General features: G+C 37.4%; 1 long non-coding RNA gene across 1 annotated transcript in view; it reads left to right on the top strand.

The window, feature by feature from the left end:
• The window catches only part of LOC307179878, a 282,016-nt gene extending 257,523 nt beyond the window's left edge, over positions 1 to 24,493 (top strand). The window contains exons 4-5 of the long non-coding RNA XR_013825583.1: positions 22,246 to 22,491; positions 24,402 to 24,493. This is a non-coding gene — a long non-coding RNA (uncharacterized lncRNA). The remainder of the gene's footprint in view (positions 1 to 22,245; positions 22,492 to 24,401) is intronic.
• Positions 24,494 to 25,019: the final 526 nt, after the last annotated feature.

The following is a 25,019-nucleotide window of genomic DNA, read 5'->3' as shown; positions in this document are numbered from 1 at the left end:
TGTCTTCTTTGGAGAAATGTCTATTTAGGTCTTCTGCCCATTTTTGGATTAGGTTGTTTGTTTTTTTAATATTGAACTGCATGAGCTGTTTATATATTTTGGAGAGTAATCCTTTGTCTGTTGATTCGTTTGCAAATATTTTCTCCCATTCTGAGGGTTGTCTTTTAGTCTTGTCTGTAGTTGCCTTTGCTTTGCGAAAGCTTTAAGTTTCAGCAGGTCCCATTTGTTTTTGTTTTTATTTCCATTACTCTAGGAGGTGGATCAAAAAAGATCTTGCTGTGATTTATGTCAAAGAGTGTTCTTCTTATGTTTTCCTCTAGAGTTTTGTAGTCCTACATTTAGGTCTCTAGTCCATTTTGAGTTTATTTTTGTGTATGGTGTTAGGGAGTGTTCTAATTTCATTCTTGTACATGTAGCTGTCCAGTTTTTCCAGCACCACTTATTGAAGAGACTGTCTTTTCTCCATTGTATATCCTTGCCTCCTTTGTCATAGAGTAGTTGACCATAGGTGTGTGAGTTTATCTCTGGGCTTTCTGTCCTGTTCCACTGATCTATATTTCTGTTTTTGTGCCAGTACCATATTGTCTTGATTACTGTAGCTTTGTAGTATAGTCAGAAGTCAGGGAGTATGATTCCTCCAGCTCTGTTTTTTTCCCTCAAGACTGCTTTGGCTATTCGGGGTCTTTTGTGTCTCCATACAAATTTTAAGATTTTTTGTTCTAGTTCTATAAAAAATGCCATTGGTAATTTGATAGGGATTGCATTGAATCTGTAGATTGCTTTGGGTAGTATAGTCATTTTCACAATATTGATTCTTCCAATCCAAGAACATGGTATATCTCTCCGTCTGTTGGTATTGTCTTTAATTTCTTTCATCAGTGTCTTATTGTTTTCTGCATACAGGTCTTTTGTCTCCCTAGGTAGGTTTATTCCTAGGTATTTTATTCTTTTTGTTGCAGTGGTAAATGGGAGTGTATTCTCAATTTCTCTTTCAGATTTTTCATCATTAGTGTATAGGAGTGCAAGAGATTTCTGTGCATTAATTTTGTATCCTGTAACTTTACCAAGTTCATTGATTAGCTCAAGTAGTATTCTGGTGGCATCTTTAGGATTCTCTATGTATAGTATCATGTCATCTGCAAACAGTGACAGCTTAACTTCTTTTCTGATTTGGCTTCCTTTTATTTCTTTTTCTTCTCTGATTGCTGTGGCTAAAACTTTCAAAACTATGTTGAGTACTTGTGGTGAGAGTGGACATCCTTGTCTTGTTCCTGATTTTAGAGGAAATGCTTTCAGTTTTTCACCATTGAGATATAGTCTATTAATGTGCAATAGCATCATGACTAAAAAAACAATGTACATACTTTAATTAAAAAATACTTTATTGCTAAAAATGCTAACTAAAAAAAGAAAAAGGAAAAATCCCAAATATACAAAATAAAAAGTGACAAAGAGGAAATAAACATTGAGATAGAGAAACTTTTTTTTTTTGGTCGCACCACGCAGCTTGAGGGATCTTAGTTTCCTGACCAGGGATCGAGCCCGGGCCCCAGGAGTGAAAGCACTGAGTCTTAACCACTGGACTTCCAGGGACTTCCCATGAGATAGGGGAATTTTTTCAACCCTGAGACTGCTGTTTCTGCTGCTACCAAACCCTGGCGGCTGCCGCTTGAACAGCTACTCTCTACTAGACTTGATTGGGGTAGCTACTGCTGTCAGCGCCAAAGTAACTTCTGCACCAAGAACTCAATTTTCCTGCTGCTGTCTCCCTTTACAATTCACATGCTTCTGCTATGACCCTCCCTTGGATTGTGGATTAGACATGGAAGCTGCTCATTCCAATCAAACTTTAACATGGGCATGTCTAAGTTACGTGATTGTACCCTAGCTGAAAGGAACCAGTGGAGGCGAGGTACCTGGGTTCTAATGTACAGAGATGAGACTCAAATTCTCTAGACATTTCAAAGGTGCTCAAAAAGTTCCGGGCAATCATGTCAAATAACCACTTCAGATGTTCAACTTCATGCCTGCTTCATGCAGAATTACAAAATCATTTGTATTAGTAAATAATTAGAAACAACCTAAATACCCATCATTAGAGAGATGGTTAATTAAATAATGAAATATTCTTAGTTTGGTGTACTATGTAAAAATGAAAAGATTGAGAGCATTCTGTATAGAATAGTATCTAATAATTCTTTAGGTGTACAAATTCAAGATACAGAAATACATGCACCTATATGTACATACGTATTGGTGAGCGTTAATAGCATGATCGTATTCACATTCATAAATATATATGTGAATATCTGCATATCATTGTATATAGACCCATAGAAAAAGGACTAGAGAGACATACATCCAAATGTTAAGTTTGATTACTTTTAGGAGGGAAAGACTATGTTGAATGTTAGGGGCAAAGTAAAGGGAATAGTCACATTTAATTCTCTATAACTCACATTGTATAAATCTATTATCATAAGATTATATTTGTGTTTAGCTAGTGAATTTTTTAAAAATTAAATTTATGGAGAAGATGGAGATTTAAAATACAAATAAGGTGACCATATGATCTACAAATTTGTCTCCAAGGTTCTTAATGGCCAAAGTAAAAATGGCAACATCCTCAGTTTCATAGGTTGCCTTGTCCACAAGCAGGGGGAATTCCAGTGACTCTGGGGCAACAACATTTTTCCTGGTATTAAGGTTTTGTGGTATAATACAAAATCAATATTTGATTCTTGTCCCATTTCCTGGCACGAAGGTCCTAAAACCCTTGGAATCTCCTGAGTGATAAGAGTGTCTTGTGTATGCTAATGAGATGACTGGGGGCCCCTAGATAGCTTCAGGGGGCTGGTCACCGGAAAGACCAAGCCATGATTAGAGGGTTAGAACTTTCAGGCCCCTCGCCTCCCACCTCTGGGTAAGGGAGAGGGCCAAGACATTGAGTTCATCACCAATGGCCAGTGATTTAGTCAATTATGCCTATGTCATGACACCACCATAAAAACCCCTAAATGACAGGGTCTGGGGAGTTTCCAGGTTGGTGAACATACTGATGTGCTGGGAAGGCGGCTTGGCATAGAAGCTTTGCATCCTTCCTCTCCCCATACCTTGCCCTATACACCTGTTCCATTTGTCTGTTCTGAGTTATAGCCTTTATTATAAACTGGTAATAGAAAATAAAGCACTTTCTTGAGTTCTGTGAGTCACTCTGGCAAATTATTGAACCTGAACTCGGCTATCAAATTTATAAACAGAATATAGTCAGAAGTATGGGTGGCAACCTGGGACCTGCAAGTGGCATCTGAAGTGGGGGCCATCTTGTGGGACTGAGCCCTTAACTTGTGGGGTCTGTGCTAACTCTGGGCAATTAGTGTCAGAATTAGATTGAATTGTTGGATAACTAGTTGGTATCAGAGAATCAGAGAACTGGTGTTATAAAATCCCCACATATTTGGTGTCAGGGGGAAAAAAAACCTTTGTAGGTATGAATAACCTTTTCATATGTGTCTCTAAGTAGGAGTACTGAGCAATGGATGTGACAATTTCCCAAGATCACACCTATATTAAATGCAATAGCGGAAAAGTTCCAACCTGAAGAAGCAATCTTACAAGGACCAAAGTTCCTCCAGTTAGTACCTTCCTCTCACGAAATAGGATCATTGGTCATCAGGGAAAGGAAGGCCGTTGGAAGGACAGTCAGAGCTGCACAGTCAACCTGGAATAGTGCTAAGCACAAATCCTGATCAAAAAGGAACTTCACTGGTAAAGATAGAACACTGGTCAAGTATCCGCCAGCAACCTCTTTAAACATTCATGCTTTGTAATAAGACCAGGGCTCATTTATCAATAGTCAGCTTCTTTATAGGTCAGGTTGAATAATTGAAATACATATTTATGTTACTCCCTCTCTTTGTTAGTAAGTTCTACTAAGCACCTTCCAGATAGAGAACTAAGCAGGGAGCAGACAATATTCATACCCTGTCCCAGATTTCTTTGGCCTACCTCAGTTCACCAGGAGCTGCAAATAAACAATTTTCAGCACCTGTTAGCTTCCCAACGTAAGCATCTGTGTCTCTCTTCTTTCCCGGCTGAGGATTTTCTCCAGCATGGAAGCCTGGTCTGCCATACACAGTCACAACATGGAGGTATGGGGGAGTTCATGCCACCTGAGAAGAACTCAACCAATGAGGGATGGGATCTGGGAATAAATGCCCCAGCCCCTCCCCTCCCCTCCCCCAGTTCTTGGGACATCTAGCCCACATGGTTTATCAGAGGTTCCCTGGCAAGGTTAAGTTCTGGTTGCCCACAGTGTTATTAACCTGCTTGGGAACACATACTTTATTAGCTTTCTTCTTTATTTATTATTTTTAATTAATTTTTATTGGAGTATAGTTGATTTACAATGTTGTGTTAATTTCTGCTGTACAGCAAAGTGAATCAGTTATACACATCTCCACTCTTTTTTAGATTCTATTCCCATATAGGTCATCACAGAGTACTGAGTAGAGTTCTCTGTGCTATACAGTAGGTCCTTATTAGTTATCTATTTTATATATAGTAGTGTGTATATGTCAATCCCAATCTCCCAATTTATCCCTCTTCCCCATGCCGCCCCTCTGGTAACCGTAAGTTTGTTTTCTACATCTCTGACTCTATTTCTGTTTTGTAGATAAGTTTATTTGTACCGTTTTTTTCGATTCCACATATAAGCGATATCTGATATTAGTCTCTCTCTGTTTGACTTACTTCACTCAGTAGGACAATCTCTAGGTCCATCTATAGCTTTCTTCTTTTCTTTTGTCACTTCCTCACTTCTGCTTCTTGTGCTCACCTCCCAAATAAAGTATTTGCACACACATCCTCACCTCAGAGTCTGCTTTGAAAGGAGACCAAAGCAAGACAAATCATATTTAGGGCATGTGTCAATTTCTACCTTCTTACTTGAAATAAATTAGAATAAGATAAAATAACTATGTCAAGCTCTTAGGCAGAAGCTATGAGCGTTCTAAGGGTTGAGAAATTTTTTAAGATTTTTTTTAAAAGCTTATGAATCAATATTTGGCTTTGTAGAAAATACACAAAAATCACATTTCTGGTAATCACTGTTATAACCTGACTGTGAAATATGTGTTTTCCCTCTTAACATTTCTCAAATCCAAGTTAAAGATTAAACCCTTTGGAGACCCTTTCATTGAATGAATAAAGAACCTGTCTCCATCATTTCCTTCAATCAATCTTCCTTCTTGTAGATGTGATAATCTTGCAAAAACAAAAAGCAAAGCAAAGTGATTTGTTTAAACATGCCTACCAGGTGATCACTGCCTTAGTTGTCTTTTCAGAAATGGTAGCGGCCCAGAGGATTTTCTGTGCTCTAAGCCTGCAATTAGTTCTGGAGAATAAAGAGAAATTTGCTTTCCTGGGTTATGAGATTTTGAAGCACAATGAGTAATGTATGGGTACATGGCCCTTCTGCTAAGCTTGAGAGACAGCTAAGAAAGAATACACTGTTATTATAAAATCTGTGTTTACTGAAGTAAGGGAGGTTCAGAGAAAAATCAAATGAAAAGATAACAGCCAACATCTGCAAATGTTTTGTTGTAAATGTGATAAAATTATGAAAACTGTCTGCCCCTTGTTCTGCAAATCTCTAGTATGCAAAGCCTGACACTTGCTTCCAAATGAAGAACTTATCTCCAAGGGTTAGAGATACTTCAGTTCACATGTGGCCACAAGGTTTTAATTATGTCTGATTTGTTTTCATCCCCTCACTTGCTTATTGTTTCAAAAATGTCTTTCATTAAAATGCTTTATGCTCCATTCAGTACACGATGTAGGTGTTGGTGTTTATGGACAGAATATCTGTTTTGAAGTAAATGCCAAGTTTGATCAAGATCTATTGCAATTGGTTTCTCATAGCTGTTTATATTTCTTTCTGGGAAGGAAAGATTACATTCAGAAATCATGCAAACCTTATTTCAAAGACCCTTATCTTTTCCTGGTGCCGCCCTTTCCCTAAAACCAACTACTGTCCTGAAACTACTGTGGTGTTGGGATAATTGAAGCATATGAAGATGCTTTATTCTATCAGAATCTTAAATGTCTTAAAGACTGCAAATTTGGATATTATCATTATATTCAGATCTGATAATGGTTCAGTGTATTATTAGAGATGGAATTTCTTATTTTCTCTGTATCTCTTGTCACAGCCATAAAAGGTGGATAAAACCTATTGCCTTTTCAGTTGTACAAAGTCATTTTTATCATCAGCCATTGAAAGCATTTATTAAGTTTTGATTTATGAATGGAGCCAAGCTTGGCAGACAGAGGCAGATCATAACTTCTTCTGGAAAGTGGTTAATTTCCTTCAATGCATCACTATGATAGGTGGGATCTCTTTATGGCACACACTGATAATTGAATAATAAACATTTATCTGAATGAATAAGCATAATGTTCAGGTGTTTCCATTATGTAGAAATAGTTACTGAATTCATATGGGAATTAGTGAATGAAAAGTCATTTTATGTACATTTTATGTTTGGACATGATAATGGGAAAACTTGTTTACTCATGCAATTAATCCATGAAGGCTTTATTGAGTACTTGGGGTTTTAAAAGCAGTGATGACACCTGGCAGTGATGTGATGCGGCAAAATGGCGCTTTTAACTGAAAATGACAGTGACCGCTCAACTTCTTTAGTTCAGTAAAGTGTTCCTTAGGGTCCAGTGAGTGGCAGGTACACACAGAACAGGGCTTCTAAATTATGAGGGGGCAAACTATTCCAAAGACACTCCTATTTCAATTTGGAAGTGGGTAGAAGACCAAAGTGAAAGAGAATCCTTTAATTCTGATGTCATTTTCAACAAATTGAATGAACCTGGTAATACTCCTAAATCCTTGGCAATTCCTGCTGTGCAAATTTATTTCAAAATGAACGTATAACATCAAACCTATAACAATCAAACGGTTTAAAAATAGGGAGGAAACAACCACGCTGGTGTTTTAATGAAATTAATCTAAATTGTAGGCCAAAACAAATATCTCGTTTTGTTTATGGATTCAAACTCTTTAGGAAAAAGAGCTATTTAAAAAAAATATTTTGACTACCTTAAAATATGATTTTAAGTCACTACTTGTAACAATAAGATTTTTCTAAGTCTTTCCTAGTTACAAGCATTCTGTAAAATTCAAGGGGCATAAAATTCCATTCAAAGAAGGCAAACTGTTTATGTGAGAGGGAAACTAAAAAGCCTTCCGTGGAAACATACAATTTTCAGATAAGAAGAAAAAGTCATGAATAATGGAGCTTGCACTATATAGAAGGAGTATCATATAATTTTCTTTCTATGTCATGTGTGAAGAAAGGAACAAGAATCTTGAAAAGGCAACTGAAACCTCATCTCTAGTCCCTGTTCTCAAACAGCCTGGACAGGCAGAATAGAGATTTGAGATCAAGACACAGTGTATAGGTAACTTGTCACTAAGTCTTCAAGTCTCTCAGTCACTACTCTTAGTCATCTAAAGGACTGAGGAGTGCAAATTGCTGGAAAAGACTATTGATTATCAAATATTCCATGTCCATTTCTTTTTACTGCCCCTTCTTTTGGTAGGCATTTCTCATAGATTCATGTATCCACCACCACAATCAGAACACATCGCCCCCCCCCCCCCAAAATGACCTCATGCTATCCCTTTATAGTCTCACTCTCCTCCCCCTCCCAGCTTCTGGCATCCACTGATCTGCTTTGTCTTTCCAGAATGTCTTATAATTGGAATCAGGCAGTATGTAACTTTTACAGACTTGCTTTATTCACTTAGCGTAATGCCTTTGGGATTCATTGATGTCGTTCCATGTTTCAGTAGCTCGTTGCTTTTCATTGCTGAGTAGTATTCCATTGCATAGATATGCCACTATTTGTTTATCCATTCACCCTTTGAAGAACACGTGTGTTGTTTCTGTTTTGCAGCAATTACAAATAGAGCTGCCAAATACATTCATATACTGGTTTTTGTATGAACATAAGTTTTCATTTCTCTTGGGTAAATATCAAGGAGTAAGATAACTGGATCATATAATTAAGTGTATGTTTAACTTTATAAGAAACTGCCAAACCATTTTCCGGAGTGGCTGTGCCATTTTGTATTCCCACTCGCAATGTATGAGCATTCCAGTTGCTCCACACCTTTGCCAGCAGTTGATATTATCAGTATTTTTTTTTAGCCATTGTAATAGGTATATAGTAGTGTCTCCTCATGGTTTTACTTTGCATTTACCTAATGGATAAAGATGTTAAACATCTTTTCATGTGCTTATTTGCCATCCTTATATGATCTTTGGTGAAGTGTATGTTCTGGTACTTCGCAACTTAAAAAAATTCATTGAGATAATTGTATATTCACATGTAGTTGTAAAAAAATTATGTGGAGAGATCCTTTGTACCCTTTACCCAATTTCTACTAGTGGTAACAATTTACAAAAGTGTAATATAATATCACAACCAGGATATTGACATTGATACAATCCACCAATCTTATTTAGATTTGTCCAGTTTTACTTATCCTAATTTGTATGTGTATGTATTAAATTCTATACAGTCTTATCACCTGTACAGGCTTGTGTATCCATCATCACAGTCGAGATACTGAACAGTTCTGTCACCACAAGGATCCCTCATATTGCCCTTTTATAACTCCACCCACCTCCCTCTTGTGACCCCCTTCCTCAGTCCCAACCCCTGTGGCAACCACTAATATGTCCTACACTTCTAAAATTTTAGCATTTCAAAATGTTATAGAAATCGAATCATACAGTATATAACCTTTTGGGATTGCTGTCTTATGCTCAGTGTAATCTCCCAGATGTTCATTTGAGTTGTTTTGTGTATCAATGGTTCATTCTTTCTTATTGCTGAGTATGTATATACCACAGTTTGTTTAACCATTCACTCACTGAAGGATATCTGGGATGATTCCAGTCTCTGATTGTCACAAGTAAAAGTGCTATTCATGTACAGGTTTTTGTGTGGCCGTATTTTCATAATTTGGGGATAAATGCTACAGAGTACAATTTCTGGGTCATGTGGTAGTTGCATGTTCGGTTGTATAAGAACCTGTCAACTGTTTCCCAGAGTGCCTGTAGCATTTGGCATTTCCACCAGCAATTCAGGTAATCCAGTATCTCCACATCCTCACAAGCATTTTGTACTATATCATTTTGTTGTTTTTGTTGTTATTCTGGTAGGTGTATAGTGATATCTCATTTTGGTATTAATTTACATTTCCCTGGCTAACGATGTTGAACATCTTTTCATGTGCTTTTTTGCCATCTGTATAAACCTCTTTAGTGAAATGTGTCTTCAAGCCTTTTGTCCATTTTCTAATTGGATTGTTTGTGTTCTTACTGTTGAGTTTGGGTAGTTCTTTATATTCTACATAATAGTCCTTTGTCAGATCAGACATGTGGTTTGCAAATGTTTTCTCCCAGTCCGTGGATTGTATTTTCATCCTCTTCATATGGCTTTCACAGGGCAAAAGTTTTTAGTTTATTAATTTTTCCTTTTATGGATCATGCTTTGGTATCAGGTCTAAAAAAATTCTTTGTGTAGTACTAGATACCAAAGACTTTCTCCTTTTTTTTCTCTAAAAGTTTTATAGTTTTACATTTAAGTCCATTATCCATTTTAGGTTAATCATTGCATGAGGTGTGAAGTTAGGGCAAGGTTCATTTTTTGCTTATGGAGGGCAAACTGCTCCCACGTGTGTTGAAAAGGTTATCCTTCCTCTATTGAACTGCATTTGCACCTTTGTCAAAAATAGGTTGATTGTGGGACTTCCCTGGCAGTCCAGTAGTTAAGAGTCCGTGTTTCCAATGCAGGGGGCGTGGGCCCGATCCTTGGTTGGGGAACTAGGATCCCACATGCCACACTGCACGGCCAAAAAGAAAAAAATACTTGGTTGATTGTACTTGTGTAGAAGCTATATCTGTGTTCTCTACTCTAATCCATTGATCAATGTGTCTCGCTACCAATACCATACTGTCTTGATTACTGGAGCTATATAAGTAAGACTTAATATTGGGTAAAGTGAGTTCTCCCACTTTATTCTTCTTTATCAAGATTATTTTAACTATTCTAGGACCTGTGCCTTTCCCTGTGAATTTTAGAATAAGCCTATTTCTATTAAAAAAAAACTTGCTTGGATTCTGATAGAAATTGTCTTAGCCCCGTATATAAATTAAGAAATAATTGACATCTTTACTATGCTGAGCCTTCTAATTCATAAATATGGTATGTCCACATATTTAGGTCTTCTTTGATTAGCTTCATCAACATTTTGTAACTGTCAGCATACAGATCCTGTACATGTTTGTCAAATTTATGGGCATGGAGTTGTTTCAAGTATTTCCTTATCATTTTGATGTCTGCAGGGTGTGTAATGATATGCAGTCTTTCATTCCTGATTTAGTTATTTGTGTCTTTTCTCGTTTTTCCTTTGTCAAGTCTTGGTAGAGGTTTTTTTCAATTTTATTGATCTTTTCAAAGGACTAGCTTTGTATTTTATTAATTTTTCTCTATTGTTATTCTGTTTTCAGTTTCATTGCTTTTTGTTTTTTATCGTCCTTTCCTTCCTTCTGCTCTTTTTTTTTTTTGCGGTACACGGGCCTCTCAGTGTTGTGGCCTCTCCCGTTGTGGAGCACAGGCTCCGGACGCGCAGGCTCAGCGGCCATGGCTCACGGGCCTAGCCACTCTGCGGCATGTGGGATCTTCCCGGACCGGGGCATGAACCCATGTCCTCTGCATCGGCAGGCAGACTCTCAACCACTGCGCCACCAGTGAAGCCCCCTTCTGCTCATTTTGAATTTATTTTTCTCTTTGTTTTTTAGATTCTTGAAGTGGGAATCTTAGATTATTGACTGGAGATGTTTCCTCTTTTCTGATGTACATGTTCAGTGCTATAAATTTCCCTCTTAGCACTGTTTTTGCTATGTCACAGAAATTTTGATATGTTGTATTTTCATTTCCATTCAGTACAATGTGTTTTTAAAAATTTCCACTCAGGTTTATCATTGACCAGCAAATTATTTAGGAGCATGGTTTTTAGTGTGGAATTTTTCTGTTATCTCTCTGATATTGATTTATAGTTTGATTTCATTGTGGTCAGAGACACGCTGTATGATTTCAATTCTTTAAATTTATTCAGATTTGTTTAAGGGGCTATCTTGTTTTGCTATCCATTGCCACTTGAAACGAATGTGGATTCTGCTGTTGTTGGGTGGAGTGTTCAATGTCAAATAGATTCTCTTAGTTGACACTGCCTTTGAGTTATTTTATACCCATGCTCATTTTCTGTTTAATTGTTCAATTAGTTGTTGAGAGAAGGATGGTGATGTCTTCTCATCTTTTGGCTGTGCTTATTACTCCTTTCAGTTCTCTCAGCCTTTGTCTTCACGTATTTTGCTGCTGTGGTGTTCGGTGCATGCACATTTTACTTTGTCTTCTTGGTGGACTGAATTTTTTATAATTATATAGTGTCCCTTTTTGTCTCTGGTCATTTTCTTTACTCTGAAGTTCTTTTTTTCTGAAATTAATGTAGCCACTCCACTTTCTTTTGATTTATGTTAGCATGATATGACAATCTGTCTGTATCATTATATTTGGAGAGTTGCCTGTAGAGAGCATATAGTCATATTTTTTAATCTACCCCACAAATTTCTGTCTTTAATTGGCATATTTAGATCATCTACATTTAATGTAATTATTGAGATGTTAGGGCTCAAATCTGCTGGGTGTTTTTTTCTGTTTATTCTGTGTTTTGTTCCTATTTTCTTTTTCCTACCTTCTTGTGGATTACTTGAACCTATTTTATAATTCCATTTTGATTTATCTATAGTGATTTTGAGTGTATCTTTTTGCACAGCATCTTTAGTGGCTGCTCTGCATAACTTAGTCTTCTGATGTTGACATTTTACCAGTTTGAGTGAAGTGTAGAAACCTTGTCTCCCTTTTATGATATGATTGCCTTAAATATTTCCTCCACAGACATCTAGAGCCATATCAGACATTGTTATAATTTTTCCTTCAATCACCAAATGTAATCTAGAAGACTCAAGAGGAGAAGTAAAGTTAATGTATTTACCTATGTTTTTTCTTCTTGTGTTCTTTCTTCCTTCTTGGTAATCCAAGATTCTTTCTTTAATGATTTTGTTTCTCTTAATAAAATTTCCTTCAACCATTCCTTTAGGGTAGGTCTGCTGGTGACAAATTCCCTTAGTTTCCCTTCATCTGAGAATGTCTTTATATTTCCTTTGTTCCCGAAGGAATTTTTTACTGGATATAGGATTGTGGGTTTACAGTTCTTTTCAGCACTGGAAAAATGTTGTATCAATTCCTTCTGGCCTCCATGTTTTCTAATGAGAAATCCTGTCATTTGAATTGTTGTCCCAATATAGGGAAGTTGTTTCTGTATCACTGATTTCAAGATTGTTTTTCTGTTTTCGGTTTTCAGAAGTTTGACTATGATACGCTTTTACATGAATTTCTTTGTGGTTCGTGCAGCTTCTTGAACCTATAGATTTATGAATTTTGCCAAATTTGGGAAGTTTTCAGCTATTATTTTACTGTTATTTCATAGTTTTTTAGCCCCACCCTTTTCTCCTCTTTTTCTCGGACTTCGATGGCATAAATGTTAGATCTTATTTTATCTTCCAGTAGGTCTCTGAAAATCTGTTCTTTTTTTTTAGTCTGTTTTCTGTCTGCTGTTTAGATTGTGTAATTTCTGTTGTTCTCTCTTCAAGTTCAGTAATTCTTCTCCCCTTGCCTTACATTCTGCCCTTGAACCCATGTACTGAGTTTTTGTATTTCTAAGTTCTAAAATTTCTAATTGATTCTTCCTTATATTTTCTATTTCTCTACTTAGACTTTCAATTCTTTTGCTGAGGCTTTCTATTTTTTCATTTTAAGTACATTCATAGGTGTGTTTCAGGTATGTTTATAATTGCTTGTTGAAGCAGTTTCATGATGGCTGCTTTAAAATCTTGGTCAGAGAATTTTAATATCTCTGTCATCTTTGCATTGAAATCTATTGGTTGTCTTTTTTATTCAGTTTGAGATCTTACTGGTTCTTGGAATAAGTGATTTTTTTCTATTGTCACCTAGACATTTTGCACATTATGTGAGAATCTGGATCTTATATAAGCCTTTTGTTTTAGCTAGCTTCCTCTGATACTTCAGAGAGGAAGGGAGAACACTGCCTCATTACTGTCAGTTGCAGGTAGAAGTCTGGTTTTCCCAGTTAGCCTTGGCTGATGCTTGAGGAGGAGAGAACTCATCATTACTGCTGGGCAAACTTCTCACTAGGCCTCCACTGATATCTCCCTGGCTAGGATTGGTAGGAGTGCCTTGTTACTACTCCCCACATGATCTCCATTGACACCGTGGGGTGGGTGGGCCGCCGTCTTGCCATTGGGCAGTGTTGTAAATCCCAACTATCCAGTAGGCCTCCTCTGATACCACCTCAGTGGAGTGGAGGAGGGGTGCCTCATTGCTACCAGGTGATGGAGGAAGCCCATGCTTGCTGCATGGTTTCCACTGACTCCATGGTTTGGGGTTGTGGTCACTTGTACTGCTTAGTGTGGATGAAAGTCCCAATTCTGTTCTTGACCTTTTCTGACACCACACCTGCAGGGGGTTGGGTTGCCTCATTACAGTCTGATGTCTAGGCTCCCTCTTAGTCACTGCTGCTATGGATAGAGGTCAGGCCACAGCTTTTTTTCTAGTGATGTTTGGCTGTAGTAGAACAGCTACTAAAAGTTTTCTCTCTTTCTAGACTGCCTCTTTCCTAGTCCTTAGGCTCGAGAGAGTAGGATTTTTTGTTTCTTGTTTTATCTACAACCATTGGCATTTGCTAGTTCTGTTTCCATTTCTTTGACTTCTGCTCTTATCTTTATTATTTCTTGCCTTCTTCTTGCTTTGGGTTTATTTTGCTCTTTTCCTAGTTTCCTGAGGTAGCAACTTATATTATTGAGACTTTTCTCCATTTCTAATGTAAACACTGTTGCTATAAAATTCCCTCTAAGCTCTGCTCTGGATGCATCCCACAAGTTTTGATATCTTATTACCATTCAGTTAAAAATATGTTTCATTTTTTTTGAGAATTCCTCTTTGACCCATGGATTATTAGGGTTTTTTTTAAACTTTTAGGTGTTTAAAGATTTTCCTGTTATCTTCTTCATATTGATTTCCAGTTTAATTCCATTATGAGCTAAGATCATATCATATCTTTTAAGCTTTAAGGTTTGTTTTAGCACCCGGGATCTCATCAATCTTGGAGAATATTCCATCTGTACTTTCCCCACATGAACTCGTAAAGGAAGAGAAATAGTTAAAGATATGTAAGAAAGTAACCAAATCATACTCTAGACATACACTGATAATTTTATTTTTATTTTTCTTAATTAATTTTTATTTGAGTATTGATTTACAGTGTTGTGTTCATTTCTGCTATACAGAAAAATAAGTCAGTTATACATAAACATTTATCCACTCTTGTAGATTCTATTCCCATATAGGTCATTACAGAGTATTGAGTAGAGTTCCCTGTGCTATACAGTAGGTCCTTACTAGTTATCTATTTTGTATCTATTAGTTAATCCCAGTCTCCTAATTTACCACCCCACTTTGCCTTCGGTAACCATAAGTTTGTTTTCTACATCTGTGGCTCTATTTCTGTTTTGTAGATAATTTCATTTGTACCATTTTTTTAGATTCCACATACGAGCGATATTATATGATATTTGTCTTTCTCTGTCTGACTTACTTCACTCAGTATGACAATCTCTAGGTACGTCCATGTTGCTGCAACTAACAAATTTTATTTAAAACATTTTCCAATGGTAATGCTGTTACATTTGGCTACTTTAAAGAAATTATGCTTATAAACCAAGGAAGAGAACATTTCTAATTAAATGATAGAGCCAAGAGACTGAGCTCTAGGATTTCTTCACAGAAAATGCCTATAGCCTTTGCTTCCAACTAGGCCCCCTGACCATAGCATATCACTACCACCTGGGTACAAATACTGTTTAAAATCATAAAGTGGAAAGTGAATATGATTGTGAATATCACTATTCTACCCTTCTTGAACATCTTTTTGTGAAAGGAATTTAATTTTTTATAATATATTTTTGTTGTACAATTAAAGAGGATAGTTACAACATTTTTATGGACTCCAATATATATGTTATAAAACTGTATATTTGCAAGAGTAACTATTGTTATTATGTTATTATTGGTAATTATACCAATAAATTATAAAACAATTTTTACTAAATTGTTAGTAAGCAATTAGTAAACAATTGTTATTGAACAATTCTCAGTCAATTGCAGTAAAACATTGTTTAATTACCCTCCTCAAAGCACAGATAAGCAGCCTTCCTGTTCATTTTAGGAGATAAAGGGCTTCATGTGCCATTTTGGCATTGAATAGTCACTCATAGCAACCAAGCTGTCTTGGTTACTGTTTTGAAAACAGACATGAGTCTCTAATTATGTCACAGTTGATTCCTGTCCAGAAGACTCTCTGTTATGTCTGCCTCCTTATATTGTTATTTTGTTGTTATTGTTATATAACAATATATATATTTATATATATATATATATAACTATATATATATATTGTTATATAACAATATATAACAATATATTGTTATATTGTCTTGTTATTTTGGCGAGCAGGAAATAACTTCTTCATGACACAAGGCAGCATCAGTCACAACCTTTCCTAAAAACAACTAATGTCAAGAGGAAGAAGAGGAGTACAAAAAGAAAAGGATGCTGCAGAGGCTTTGAGAAGCAGCCTGCTTTTTGATATGTGCTTCTTGTGTGCTGAAGTGTGTTCCCCCAAAATTCGTATATTGAAAACCTAACCCCCAGTACCTCAGAACTCGACCTTATTTGGAGATAGAGTCTTTACAGAGATAAACTTAAAAAGATATCATTAGGGTAGGCCCCAATCCAATATGACTGGTGTCCTTATAAAAAGAAGAAATTTAGACACAGAGACAGACATACACAGAGGGAAGATAATGTGAAGACACAGAGAGATGACAGCCATCTACAAGCCAAGGAGAGAGGCCTGGAACAGATCCTTCCCTCACAGCCCTCAGAAGGAACTGACTCCACTAGAATTTTGATTTCAGACTTGCTTCTAGAACTGTTAGAGAATGAATTTCTGTTATTTAAGCCTCCCAATTTGTGGTACTTTTTTCCAGCAACCCTCGCAAACTAATACAGTGCCAAAAAACACAAAAGCTACAGCAGTAGGTTTCCAGCCAAATACCATTATGGAAGTGTGGTTCAGCACATTTAGTTTTCTGTGGTCATTTGAGAAAAAGAAGCCACAGAGAAATTGCTGAAAAGATTTCTATGTAGTTTTTCTCTTTCAGAGTTGGATAAGATTGTGAACTGAATGACAACTTACCCATCTGAGATAGTATGCCCTGCAACCCTTTTCCAATGGCAAATGAGAGTCCCTCTGATAATATAACTCCCAGATGTTTTTTCTTATTCTGACCTCTTATGTCTATTCAATAAATTAATCAGTTGAAGTTCAAAGGATTTCCCAAGTTGAATACCTTCAACCTTAAGAAAGGCAATAAGCCCACGCAACTTTTGTGAGACTTGACACGTGTTCCTCACCAAACTTTATGTTACACAGGGGTATTTGTTGCTTTAAACAATGGAGAAAGAAGTGCTGAGGATCTCTATATAGCCCATGTCTCTGGGTGAGGATAGAGTTAACTTGTACCTGTCTCTAGGGTTGCCTGAAAGTCTGGTACTGACCCTTGGTTAAGATAAGGATGAAATGTACTAGCTAAAGATTTATAATGTGCTTCTTGAAGTTCGAAATTCCCTTGGAGACATCCTATACTGGCTTGTCTGCATCAGTTAGGGATCTATAGGTTGATGGTTTGTACCTGGTTTTGCCATTTACACAGTCTGGTTTTAGTTGTGACCAGTGGTATGTTAAAGACCCCTCAGTAAACTAGTATCTTGGCTTCCTTGAAACCAAGATACCTTGCACATATCTTTGTGGTCCATAATTTGAATGCAAAGCACATCTTCTGTAACTGAGAGAACTCTAGGAGGTGCTCCTGGACATATCAAACCCCTCAATGACTGACTATACTTTCTTTCTCCTGCTATACTTATCTTTATTAAAGCCTTAGGTGTGAAATGTTGTACATCCTTTCAGTTGTCTGGCCCTGTGTGATTGTTATACTCTTGAACCCTAGACTCAAGGCTGAGACTTTGCACCCCTCTTAAAATTTACCTTAAAAGGTAAAGCAAACCCTAGTCCTGGAGACCAAATATTGCACAGAAACTGACGAAGCAGTAGAGGCCCCAGTCTTTGTTGAGTTTTAAGGCAAACTCAAGGCCTGGATAAGAGGCCGTAAAGATGTCTGTGGAATCCTGGATCTTGGTTCTAGATATAAGTGGAGAGAAATTGAAGAGGAGCATAGGCGTAGAATAGATATTACTGGGTCATCAGATCCCACCTCTGTCGGGAATAAAACTCTGGTTGGCGGGGGAGGGGGGGTGGTTGAGCCTGCAGGTGAAATTAAAATGGGGTCTGACAGCGGTTTCTTCTGGTTCACATGACTTCTGTTCTAGAGACTGTCTCTGGGGCCAAAAACATTATGGAATATAAGGGAATAAAAGCCAAAAACATTATAGAATATAAGGGAATAAAAGCTACAGCATAATGAAAATTGCACAATTAAATCAAGGTCATATGCCAAAGACACACATTCTAAATAGCCATTAAATCTACTGCCTTCCATAACCTATTTGTTTCGAGTGTTGTAGGGTTAAATTAGGCAGAGACAGCTTTATATTCCTGGCACTATAAAGGCTATAAATAGAATCTCTCTCATAAAGCATATGTGAATAGAGGAGTTAGTTATGAAGTATAAGAGAAGAACAGAAACATTTACACACAGAAAAAAAGCCTTGTAACTGTAATCAGAATAAAGAAAGGGAATAAGCACCAAGAGAATGTCTAACATTAGAGAAATGGTTTAATAAATTATGGTACATCAAAAGGACGGAATATTATGTAGGCATTAAAATGATAATTAAGATTATGTAGAAACATAAACAAGATGTTAGATATAATGCTAAGTAAAACCAGGAGAATACAAAGTGGCATATAAATATATGAGAGAGCTGAAGGCAATATATTAAAACAGTGGATTATCATAACTGGGAGTGGACCATTTGGTTTTTTTGCTTTTTTAAAAAACTTTTTTAACATCTTTATTGGAGTATAATTGCTTTACAACTGTGTGTTAGTTTCTACTTTATAGCAAAGTGAATCAGCTATACATATACATATATCCCCATATCTCCTCCCTCTTGCATCTCCCTCCCACCCTCCCTATCCCGCCTCTCTAGGTGGTCACAAAGCACCGAGCTGATCTCCCTGTGCTATGTGGCTGCTTCCCACTAGCTATCTATTTTACGTTTGGTAGTGTATATATGTCCATGCCACTCTCTCACTTTGTCCCAGCTTACCCTTCTCCCTCCCTGTGTCCTCAAGTCCATTCTCTATGGCTGCGTCTTTATTCCTGTCCTGCCCCTGGGTTCTTCAGAACCATTTTTTTTTACATCTTCATTGGAGTATGATTGCTTTAAAATGGTGTGTTAGTTTCTGCTTTATAACAAAGTGAATCAGTTATACATATACATATGTTCCCATATCTCTTCCCTCTTGCGTCTCCCTCCCTCCCACCCTCCCTATCCCACCCCTCTAGGTGGTCACAAAGCACCGAGCTGATCTCCCTGTGCTATGCACTGCTTCCCACTAGCTAGCTATTTTACGTTTGGTAGTGTATATATGTCCATGCCACTCTCTCACTTTGTCACAGCTTACCCTACCCCTCCCCATATCCTCAAGTCCATTCTCTAGTAGGTCTGTGTCTTTATTCCTGTCTTACCCCTAGGTTCTTCATGATATTTTTTTCTTAAATTCCATATATATGTAGTAGCATACGGTATTTGTCTTTCTCTTTCTGACTTCACTCTGTATGACAGACTCTAGGTCCATCCACCTCATTACAAATAGCTCAATTTCGTTTCTTTTTATGGCTGAGTAATATTCCATTGTATATATGTGCCACATCTTCTTTATCCATTCATCCGATGATGGACACTTAGGTTGTTTCCATCTCCGGGTTATTGTAAATAGAGCTTCAATGAACATTTTGGTACATGACTCTTTTTGAATTATGGTTTTCTCAGGGTATATGCCCAGTAGTGGGATTGCTGGGTCATATGGTAGTTCTATTTGTAGTTTTTTAAGGAACCTCCATACTGTTCTCCATAGTGGCTGAACCAATTCACATTCCCACCAGCAGTGCAAGAGTGTTCCCTTTTCTCCACACCCTCTCCAAGCATTTATTGTTTCTAGATTTTTTGATGATGGCCATTCTGACTGGTGTGAGATGATATCTCATTGTAGTTTTGATTTGCATTTCTCTAATGATTAATGATGTTGAACATTCTTTCATGTGTTTGTTGGCAGTCTGTATATCTTCTTTGGAGAAATGTCTATTTAGGTCTTCTGCCCATTTTTGGATTGGGTTGTTTGTTTTTTTGTTATTGAGCTGCATGAGCTGCTTGTAAATTTTGGAGATTAATCCTTTGTCAGTTGCTTCATTTGCAAATATTTTCTCGCAAAACTAGACAGGTACATGTAAAAGTATGAGATGAGATCACTCCCTAACACCATACACAAAAATAAGCTCAAAATGGATTAAAGACCTAAATGTAAGGCCAGAAACTATCAAACTCTTAGAGGAAAACATAGGCAGAACACTCTATGACATAAATCACAGCAAGATCCTTTTTGACCCACCTCCTAGAGAAATGGAAATAAAAACAAAAATAAACAAATGGGACCTAATGAAACTGCAAAGCTTTTGCACAGCAAAGGAAACCATAAACAAGTCCAAAAGACAACCCTCAGAACCATTTTTTTTTAAACAATAGCCAGGGCATCTCATGCCCGTCTCTGGGGTCCGCGCTGATAGACGCGGCTCGCGCCCGTCTCTGGAGCTTATTTAGGCGGTGCTCAGAATCCCCTCTCCTCACACACCCCGAAACAATGTTCTCTTGCCTCTTCGGCAGCTCCAGACTTTTTCCCGGACTCCCTCCCAGCTAGCCGTGGCGCACTAGCCCCCTTCAGGCTGTGTTCACGCCGCCAACCCCAGTTCTCTCCCTGCGATCCGACCTCCGAAGCCCGAGCCTCAGCTCCCAGCCCCGCCCGCCCCGGCGGGTGAGCAGACAAGCGTCTCGGGCTGGTGAGTGCCAGTCGGCACCGATCCTCTGTGCGGGACTCTCTCCGCTTTGCCCTCCGCACCCTGTTGCTGCGCTCTCCTCAGCAGCTCCGAAGCTTCCCCCTTCCGCCACCCGCAGTCTCCGCCCGCGAAGGGGCTTCCTAGTGTGTGGAAATCTTTCCTCCTTCTCAGCTCCCTCCCACTGGTGCAGGTCCTGTCCCTATTCTTTTGTCTCTGTTGTTTCTTTTTTCTTTTGCCCTACCCAGGTACGTGGGGGGTTTCTTGCCTTTTGGGAGGTCTGAGGTCTTCTGCCAGCATTCAGTAGGTGTTCTGTAGGAGTTGTTCCACATGTAGGTGTATTTCTGATGTATTTGTGGGGAGTAAGGTGATCTCCACTTCTTACTCCTCCGCTATCTTGAAGGTGTCTCCAAACTCCGACCATTTGTTTTTAATTAAAATATCCTGTTGTAGAGACTTTGTATGTGTACATATATATATATATATATGTATGTATATATACACACCTTCTATATGTATAGGTCTATATATAGACATAAGATATTTAGTGGTGGGCGTGTTAGTCCGGATTTTTTTGAGATGCTTTCTCATCACATATAGCAACACTTTCTAATAGAACTTCCTGCAGTGATATATCCATTCTATAAATCTGTGCTGTCCAATATGGTAGACACTAACCATGTGTGTTTTCCAAGCACTTGAAATGTGGCTAGTGTGGCTGAGAAATCAATTTTTAAAAAATTTTAACTAGTTAAAATTTAAATTCAAGTAGCCACACTTGACTAGTGATTACCATATCATTATCTCATTAGTACAGATTTAGAGCTAGAAGATAGACAAAATTTAGTAGTGGGTTCATTAGTCTGGATTTTTTCCCAGTGTCATTAATGTTTTTTTTCCATAATCAGTTGGAGCCTTTAAAAGTGCTCCGTCATTCACTTCTCCCTTTGGAGCAAGAGATTGTGCAAAAAGTGCACCCTACTGAACTGCAAAGGATAAAATATGTCAACTTACTGTGTACTTCAGTGGAATTTTGGTAAAGTCTTTAATCACAAATCTATCAAAGAGCTGTAAATAGCTCATAAATAGCTACCCCTTTATGGTACAAAAACACGAGACCAGGAAAGCACCAGGTCATAGGTTCCCTGGCTTACCCTGGCCTAGAAGGTACATGAATAAAGTGCTCTTGCATAGTCAATAACCAAGTGAACATGAATGGGGAAGAAATGAACAGTAGTTTTACCACTTGAGAAAATGTGTACGCTCTGCGTAACTTTTTCCTTATTGTTGGAATCATGTTCCCATGTGTCCCTAGTAAGCAATGCCCACCTGACTTAGGCAGATCCCATCCTGACTTCTGCATTGCCATGCCTCCTCTTTCTTCTACATCTTTGTATACCCACCCTTCTCAACCACATCTCTCCACTCTTATCCTCCATCTCCTCCCTGGAATGCCATTTTCATCTCCAAAGGAGGTATTGAATTGTATCTTGATGGATAGGAGAATTTGGATTAGAGATGAGTAAGGAAAAAGAAGACTCAAACTGAGTGTGATGTGATTCCCAAACTCTTTCAGGGAAGTAATGATTATTCCTGATAATATGTTTAGAGACTGTTCTGATAGACCTAAATGAAATTTTAAAAATTGATAATGTTATTTACTAACCTAGCCAGCTATCTATCAGGCAGCAGTCTAAACATCTCTAAGCAAGCATTCTTTTTCATCTTGTATCTGGTCTAACAATGATTTCCTAATCAGTCTTTTTTCCTGTATATCTATGAAAAGTGAAATCTTTTACTTGGCTAATTTAGAGGCCTAATCTCTTGTATCACACTTAAAATAAAACATTGATGTAATGAATTTGTCATATATGTTTTCCTTAAGAATTTGGAGGCCCTACCAAGATAGCTCAACTCATGACAGCCTACCAGAGTGAAGCAAGAACAGCTCTGAGTCAAGTTATACCACATCAAGTATGACACTGAAAACGTGGAGAGGAAGTTTGGAGCCAGAGTACTGGATTTCCCTGTAGTTTGGGCAATTACGTCGAACGTCCCTACCCCTGCCACTCCTGTAAGCGCCTGGAAAGGTCATTTGATGTTGGAAGGATGTCATAGGACTGGAGAAAAGGTAAGTTGGGTTTAATTCCACAGGCTTTCGGTCAGTGTATTAAATTATATTACTAAGGGATGACCAAAGACCCTAGCAAAGATGGGGTGGGTAGGTATGCATTTATTTCTTTTGGTTTCAGGAATTTATTCTGTGTTTTGTTGGCAAAAACTTTGCGTCTTGTTTTCATTTTTCTTTTAGCTAAAATTGTGTAATTTGCCCAGCAATTTTTCACATGTTAATCTCTGTCTGTAAATGGTCATTTGAAATTCTTTGTGTGTGTGACCAGAGAGATTTTAGATATAGAGCTGTTTGCTTTAAATACCTTTGAAAAATTAAACTTAATTGATTGAAGGAATTGGTCATTTGTATGCAACATGAGAACATTTAGTTCAAACAGAGAGATCCATCTTGAGATGAAGTAAGAACAGAAAATCTGATCAGCTGATATCATGAAAATATACTATCTTATTCTGTGATGTTAAAGAAAATGGCAGGGTTTTTGTGTGCTGAGCGTAAAGACTGAGAGGATTGACTGGAATAGACTAAGAAATGGGACTACCTATGGAGATATAAATAATATTATCTAATGCAAACTGTTTACTTACTTACTGTTGCAAGTTGGTTCTCCTGGAAGTAGACCCAGAGATAGAGTTTAGCAGGTAGGATGGCTATGAAGGGATCAATACCTATGGGAGGTAGGGGGGATCAAGGGAGAAGTCCAAACTGTAATGCAGTCCCTACAAATACTGATACTTTGGGCAACCCTATGGGGCACTTAGAAGTTAGAATAGGAGTTGTTCCCTGTTGGGCCAAGATTGATGCACATTTATATCTCCACGTGGATCAGGGTAGTGGGAGTAACTTTGTGGCTCCCTACAGCTGAGATATCTTTGACAGCTGTGGGCTTCATGCTTGTATCACTCCCAGAAGCTGGGGCAAGTCCTTCAATGAGAGGGGATCTGGGTGGAACATCAAGGGATCCACCTCCTTAGTTATGTAATTTTGTGAAACTAAATTGCTTAATCTGGAAGGAAATTAACAAGATTGTTAAATTTATCATATTTAATGGAGGACATATTTAATTAGTCTAGGGACTTAGCTTATGTACATTTAAATATGCATATTTAGAATAGTCTCAAGAACTCATACACAAAAAAAGGAGAAATAAAAAAGAAAAAAGTGTGCTCAAAAGGGAGCAATTAAATTTTAGGTAACTTTAGGCTACTAAGATAAGAAACAATGGAATGAACATTGGTATCAGGCCAATTTCAAGAAAATGTTCTAAATGAAGACTTTTAAGCAAAATTAGAATAGTTTTAATATTACATAATAAACAAATATTAGAGAATTACAAATTTACTCTTGTAGTAAGTCATATACAAATTAAACTATTATTACATTTGTTTTAAAAGATATTTACAACATTCTAAACTTGATAAAGAACACCTGTAACAAAGTGAGAGAGTGGCATGGACTTATATATACTACCAAATGTAAAATAGATAGCTAGTGGGAAGCAGCCGCATAGCACAGGGAGATCAGCTCGGTGCTTTGTGACCACCTAGAGGGGTGGGATAGGGAGAGTGGGAGGGAGATGCAAGAGGGTGGAGATATGAGGATATATGTATACGTATAGCTGATTCACTTTGTTATAAAGCAGAAATTAACACACCATTGTAAAGCAATTATACTCCAATAAAGATGTTAAAAAGAAAAGAACACCTACAAAAAAACCCTGCAACTAACATAGTACTTAATGGTGAGAAACTTGAAGTATCTCACTAAGATCAGGTGCAAGGCAAGGATATTTCCTCTCACTGCTCTTTTTCAAAATCATACTGGAAGTTCTAGCTAATGCAATAGACAAGAAAAGGAAATAAAATGTATACAGATTAGAAAGAAACAAATAAAACTGTCTTTGTTTGTAGATGATATGATTGTCTATGTGGAAAACCCCAAAGAATTGACCAAAAAACTCCTGGAACTAATAAGAGATTTTAGCAAGGTTGCAGGAGACGAGGTGAGTACACAAAAGTTAATCACTTTCCTATATGCCAGCAATGAACAGTGGAATTTGAGATTAAAAACACAATACCATTTACATTGACACCCCAAAAATGAAATACTTAGGTATGAATCTAACAAAATATGTACAAGATCTATATGAAGAAAACTACAAAACTCTGGTGAATGAAATCAAAGAACTAAATAAATGGAGAGATAATCCACATTCAAGGATAGGAAGACTCAATATTTTTAAGATGTCACTTCTTCCCAGCATAATGTATAGATTCAATGCAGTCTCAATCAAAATCCCAGCAAGTTATTTTGCGGATACCGATAAACTAATTCTAAAGTTTACATGGAGAGACAAAAGACCTAGAATAGCCAACACAATATTGAAAGAGAACAAATTTGGACACTACCTGACTTCAAGATTTACTATAAAGCTACAGGAATCAAGACAGTGTGGCACTGGCAAAATGATGGACAAATAGATCAATGGAACAGAATAAAGAACTCAGAAATAGACCCACATAAATATA

This window comes from Stenella coeruleoalba (genome assembly GCF_951394435.1).
Source record: "Stenella coeruleoalba genome assembly, chromosome: X".
In the NCBI taxonomy this organism is placed as follows: domain Eukaryota; kingdom Metazoa; phylum Chordata; class Mammalia; order Artiodactyla; family Delphinidae; genus Stenella; species Stenella coeruleoalba.
This window is presented reverse-complemented; position numbering and strand designations above follow the sequence as displayed.